This window comes from Patella vulgata, chromosome 1 (assembly GCF_932274485.2).
Source record: "Patella vulgata chromosome 1, xgPatVulg1.2, whole genome shotgun sequence".
In the NCBI taxonomy this organism is placed as follows: Eukaryota; Metazoa; Mollusca; class Gastropoda; family Patellidae; genus Patella; species Patella vulgata.
This window is the reverse complement of record NC_065879.2, coordinates 12,028,570-12,035,499: the sequence shown is the minus strand read 5'-3', so window position 1 is coordinate 12,035,499 and position 6,930 is coordinate 12,028,570. Positions and strand designations below refer to the sequence as shown.

General features: G+C 38.8%; 1 long non-coding RNA gene across 1 annotated transcript; it reads right to left on the bottom strand.

Annotated features, from left to right (window-relative positions):
- Positions 1–3,126: 3,126 nt before the first annotated feature.
- Positions 3,127–6,072, bottom strand: LOC126808683 (uncharacterized). Its single transcript, XR_007674723.2, has 4 exons — positions 5,967–6,072; positions 5,337–5,459; positions 4,585–4,794; positions 3,127–3,509 (listed from the first exon to the last, which is right to left on the bottom strand). It is a non-coding gene; the product is annotated as an uncharacterized LOC126808683 (long non-coding RNA).
- Positions 6,073–6,930: the final 858 nt, after the last annotated feature.

The window sequence follows — 6,930 nt, the reverse complement described above, 5'->3', positions numbered from 1 at the left end:
TTAGCCCAATCCATGACGTGTCCATTCATTCATCGTCCTACATGTGTATTACTTAGTAAATTTAACTTCTTTTGATCATATCGTAAAATATATCCTGTCTTTGGACGGTAGTTTGAATATATTGTCGAAATCATCTGAAATGGGTTTTTACGTGCACGGCAATGTGCACATCTCGTTTGTTAAGGATAATTGTCATTTTCTATGCTAACATGGCTGTATAATATGTCGTCAACCGGTCAGTCGGCCCGTCGGTCAACAAATGGCTTGTTAACGCAATAGAGGCTATAGCTTTCGACGGATTCTTGTCAAATTTGGTGTGAAGCATTTATTTCCAGCGCTCTGTGAATTGCGTACCGTAGTTATCCCTTCTTTCCCGAAAACTACGTGAACGCGATAGCGGCTATAGGTTTTAATAGATTTTTCTTTTCAAATTTGGTTGAAAATCGAGTTACTTGCGCAAACAACGACATGAAACGCGTGAGTCTCAAACCTAAACGTTTAATAATGCTTCGTGCTCATCATCAATATGGTCCTTATTATAAAACCCAACATTGTGCATATACGCCGTTATATATGTTATCAAATTACCTAAAATATAAAATAAATAATTTATTGGGTGCAAAAAACTTGGACTGGCTAATTAAGTCTGTTACTTTAGTAATGGTTGCTTCGTTTAGAGCTTGGTCTATTACTAAGTCCAAATTATCTCCTTTATTTTAACCTCGATCAAAACTATCCAGAATTAAAAGAAAATGTTTCGTAATCAAGATATAATATATTATTGTTTACCATATCGTGCATTAGGGCTGGACAATAATTTCATTTGTGTTTACCGTATCGTGTATGTCAAAATAAAGATATATGTTCTAAAAGATAGCCACGTGGTACACCAGCACCGTCTTTTACACGAAGTATACAATTGCTTCATCCTTAACCTTAATAGCGCACTGTCCAGTATCATAAAACAAAATTTATAGTTGTCGTCCTTAGGGTATAAGGAATACGCATACCAAGTTCCAAGATAATCCATTCGGAATTGTGGCCTTCAGACGCTAAACAAACACATTGGGCGTGACTCTGCACCAAAATCAAAAGTTGCCCCCCCCCCCCCTTAGTCTATAAGGCATATATATGCCAAGTTTGAAGATGATCCTTTTAGAATTGCGACCAGTATACGATACATACAAAAAATGGACGTGGCTCTGCCTCTAGAAGTCGGGACATGCACCAATAGTTGCCGTCCTCAGGATAACGAGAATACATATACCAAGTTCCGAGACCACATATTAAAAATTGTTACCTGTAAGCAACATACAGACACACAAAGAAAAAATGGGTGTGACTCAGCCCCTGGGGGTCTGGCATTATTCACCAAGAACAATAGGGGTCATCCTTAGGGTATAAGGCATAGGTATGCAAAGTTTCAAACGGATCTGTTCAGAATTGCGACCTGTAGGCGACACAAAGACACACCAAAAATTGGGCATGGAACTGTCTCAGGGGAGTTTGGTATGCACCAAAAATTATAGAGGTCATCCTTAGGGTATAAGGAATACGTATGAAAAGTTTTCAGAGCGATCCATTAAGAATTGCGGCGAGACACAGACCACATAGAGAAAATGGGCGTGGCTCTGCCCTGGGGGTTGGGCATGCATCAAAAGGGGGATCCTTAGGGTATAAGCAATGTGTATGCAAAGTTTCAAGATGATCCGTTAAGAAATGCGTCGTGTAGATGACAAAGGTGTACGAATTTTCTCATATCTGCCGGGTATCTGATGGTGGGTGTGGTATCCACGCCCAAAATTCCAAGCCCCGAACTAGGCTTGATTAGCTGAAGTCCGTACCACCTAAAACTGCTTGGAAGGTTCAGCACCACCACAGGGATCATGAGTGACCGCTGCCAGTTTCTGCGGTAGGGTACCCATGACATACCTCTCTAGAATGTCACATGTAATCCATGTATTTTCTACAGGTGGCCCTGAAATAAATTCCCAATTAAAATTGCTTTACGTTAGGAGGAAAAATCCTTCACTCATTTACAGAATTTACTGGTAGGGCTCAGTAGTTTGTAACAGATATACTGGCAGGGGATGATCAGGCTGCTACCTTAACCCTTAGGTGAGACACGACTATTAAAGGAAAAGCATCAAGAAGGTACAGGTTGATAGCAAGCATGCTTTTACCTTTTGACAAGGAATGAAATATATTATATGTATACTGTTGTGATCTCTCCTAGTATACTCTGTATTTATACCATCAAGATATGCAGGGTGGAGACAAATTATCAGCATATCAGTACTCATTGCATTTTGTCTGATCATCTGACAAGTCTGGCAGATCTTGATCACTTTGTTCACTACAATCTGTATATAATCGGATCAACCATACAGAGGAGATGCCTGGGTGGGTGATCCGACTTTAAGCAGCATATAAGCTATCCTTTCTTCGAAGTCCATAAGCCAAGTTTTCTTATACATATACCTCAATGTTTACCTCGGTTTGTAGTCCCATCCGAGCGACTAGGCACACTTGTCAGTCTCGCAGTCACCACAAGTTGCGTTGTCGAAATCCGATCGAGTGCCATCGATCCACACCAGTATTCGAAATTTGGACGTTCTAGCCAAGACACCAGTGTTCTACCGTTGAACTATCGTGGTCCCAGAAAATTAACGAAAGGAGCCGTGTCCATCAACAAGAAAATTAGTAATTTTGTTATAAACATTTTATTTATTTATTCACATAATTGTCTGACAAAATCCCAATGTTATTTATTCATATCTGCTGGGTCTATTTTCCTATTTGGAAAATATGGTATCCTTATAAAGAACACCAATATTACACCTAAAATAGAAAACAATAGAAAAGAAAACAACCTAGATAGGTAGCTGACATATATTACAACTGTCAAACACATGTACTATTTAATGTAAAGAGTAGTATTATGTTATCAAGCACACTATGTATAAATAATCAAAATAGGCTTTTGACCCTATGGTGTCAGACATTTGTTAGTCCCGAAATGACCTAGTTTGTGTCGAGTGGACGTTAAACCCCATTTCTCTCTCTCTCTGTCAGACATTTGATTAACGTTGGTGTTTCTAGTCGGTTACCCACAGTTCCGTGCAAAACTCGCCATAACAGACCATTTCATTGGCTAATCCCTCACATCATCCAGAAGGCCGGTTATGTTACAACTCTTCCAGATCCTAGCTAAACTCCTTTTATTAGATTATTGATTGAACTGTTATTTAGATTAGTGATTGGGGCAATCGTTAGAGAGATTACCTAAGTAATGTCACCCAATAAAACTATCATTGATGATCATTCGGAACCATTACACTATATATTTAATCTGATCTTGCTATCGATAAATGATCAGTTTCAGTTAATTGCCAGGGGAAATACGTACCCGCGGTGTGTATAGCCCCTAAAGTCAATATTACATTCTGCCACCCAATATACTCCAATGAAAACCCGACAAATAATGGTGACACGAAGTTTGCTACAGCCTGTCAATCACAAAAGAAAATACATATTAGCTTTATTCAGAAATACATTATCGCCACACATAGCTATGAGATACGTAGTGTATTACAGTGTCGACTTAACTACAAATGAACCGCGTGGTCCATCACACGTACGTAGGAAAGTCTCTCCGTAATGCCTAGGACAGGCTAGTGTACTTTTTCACCCGATCGAGGCGATTTTTAAAATAGCTCGAACAAAATCGCCTGTGTGTCCGTTCGCAACGACACCGACTCTGCTCTCCGAACCATTCGCCTGACCGATCGCCCGTATGTAGCATGTTAGATATTTTCTGCCGAATATTTACACCGGCAATCGATTTGCCAGCATATCCGCTCATCTGCCCGCGTCCAGCGTATATTGTCGGGCGAACCATTTTCATAAGCCAATCGGTGACATTATTATTATCACATGATCTCAAAATGTCTTCCTCCACTGTCGAAGCGCTGGGTCTGGCGAAAGAAGAAGAGTTGGTGATTCTTTGTCAGATAGGACTTGCCCTTTTGACGTCACGATTCCAGGGTTTAGAAGCAAATAAATAGCAGCTATACCATAGCAAGCTTACATTTTAGGCGATTCGTCATTTTATTCAAATCTCGTGATCGACGTAATTTACTCGCAGAGTGGCGTACGCTGTTTATCCTAGTCATGTTCAATAATCTGAAACTCGATGACACTTTAACGAAGAAATACAAATTTTCACTATCAATGCGGAGTAAGCGACAACTATCGATTCCCATCAATTTTTATGGTAGCGTATAATTCGTTAGAGATCTTTACTGGATATGAGTGGATGGCCTAATGGCGTGGTTTCGATTTCCCGGTTGTACTGGACAAGGAGTACGGTTGTCTGCCCTACCTCGTGAGTTTTCTCCAGGTCCCCCAGTTTCCTCCCACTGCTAAAGACCCCTACGCGCAAGCGAATTATTGAAATAAAAAGGAACCATGTGTTAGCCCCGAAATGACCTAGTTTGTGTCGAGTGGACGTTAAACTCTCTCTCTCTCTCTCTCTCTCTCTCTCTCTCTCTGTGTTTCTGGATAGGATTAAGACAGACTCACAACTGAAGAGAAGATGATGGAAAAGTTGGTAGTAAAGTATTCAGGACCGTACATGTATCGCACTATGCACGCGGGAAAGATTATCGCTGCTGATGTTGTACAGGTCAGACCACACACCCAGAAAAAGAACCAATATTTTCCAAGGTATTTTGTTTGGTAAAAACTGAACAAAGGTAGAGTACCAAAAGCGACACTGACGACATATGTTATCTGGAAAATATAAATCATAGTTTTAAAAATCAAGATTATACTCAAACAAACAAACAACTCTTATTATAGCTTGCATAGTTTACATTAGTTGCTGTTAGTTGCAATATGATATTTTACTTCCACCTAAAATCATATTTTAAGGAGCCACAGTATTTATCTTAAACAAAGGTAAATATATGGTCTATTCACCTCATCTGAAAATTTCAGTTTAAACATTTGATATGTTTGTGTGGGTGTTAACTGCAAAACCGCTTAAATGGACCACCGTACTAATAAGTCACTAACACGTGGACGAAAAAGTTCCTTTCGATTCGTTAATTGTCAGTGTCTAGTCTTTCGGGTGTGAATTGGGTACATTTTCCGAATCCGGAACATTTTAATCGAGAGTTTAGCGACCCCCATACAGAGCCTTAATTATTATCCAGACATTATTCTCTCCTTCTTTCTGGATGAACCCGTACACCCACCTGATGTCCGGGAATAAATTCCAAAAACTGAAGACGCTTTTTATTGAAATCTACTGAAAACCGCCATATATTTACCTTCGCACTGTATTTATCAGCCAGAACTGATATTACAATTCTATAAACTGAGGTAGACAGTGCTGCTATTGCTCCAACACTGGATAGAAACTGGTCATCAAAAATAAAAACCTGGCCAAAATTCTGAAAGAACAGGAGCCCCATTGTGCTTAATATTTAATTGTGGAAAGGATTAGAATATAATATATCAACATTCGTTGATTTTTAAAATTGCATTTTATACACACGCGAAAAGGTAAATTAGAGCAAAACATACTAGAACCTGTTAGAATGATATGTTGTTCCGGTACGTGTAGTTAAACAAACTGTACGTACATGTAGTTAACACAAAATCTACATTAACACAAACTGTACATGTAATTAAACAAACTGTGTATTTAATAAAACAAAATGTATATGTAGTTAAACAAACTGTACATGTAGTTAAACAAACTGTACATGTAGTTAAACAGACTGTCTCTCGGGTACATGCAGTTCAAACAAAACGTCTCAGTTTACCACTTAACAGAAACCCCAACGCCCTCCCTAGGTCCGATCCATGCGTTTGCCGAAATAGTACCTCGGGTTCAAAGGGTAGTCAAAATTTGGCGCAGAAACGTTTACTATCAACATTGTGAAAAATTGCATTACCTTGTACAGAAATCCAATTTCATAATATGATGTACATAAACATAACATGGAGAACCATTGGACATAGGCCCCTGGGTCTGTTAATACTTCGTAAGGTGTAAAGCTTCTTTGAGCTACATATATACTGTAATAAATGTTTACACTTCTGTTACCATGCCATCTACCTTTAATCTCGTTGGCAGCTTTGTAACCCATAACCCTCGCCCCGCCTTGCTGATCTAATGAAACAAAACACTCTCACGCAAAAGTTTTCTTCCAAACGGTCTGACAGGCCGACGGACAAGCAGATTGTAGTAAAGATACATTATGGGAGATTAGATAAAGAGCTGGCAGTTCTCACTATAATAGTTAAAAACTAGATACTGTAAAGGGAATTGATCCACTCTGAACCGAGATTTTTGCGATTGAATTTTCGGCGTAGCCTCGATCATCATTACTAAAGTCGGTACGATAAAAAAAACATAGTCTCGATACATTATGGGAGATTAGATAAAGAGTTGACAGTTCTCACTATAATAGTTAAAAACTAGATAATGTAAAGGGAATTGATCCACTCTGAACCGAGATTTTTGCGATTGAATTTTCGGCGTAGCCTCGATCATCATTACTTAAGTCGGTACGATAAAAAAACATAGTCTCGATTATCCATTTCATGATTAAATCATGAATGGAAGTCGAACATCAAATCGTAACCAAATCCTATAAACATCACAGCTAGCGATGACATCTATAGTTTATTATGGTCTGGATAAGTTAATTAATGTCTAATTAATAATTTAGATAACATTTCAGGCCTAAAGAAAGACCGGTAATAGGAAGATTTAGCTCTTGCATAATGTATGTTTAAGTAAAATGAAAACTGTATGTGGGATAAACCAGCGGTTGCCATGCAAGATACGCCCACATTTTGCAACAGTTTGCAACAGATGGATAGAGAACAAGCTGAAAAAAACCGTGATCTTTG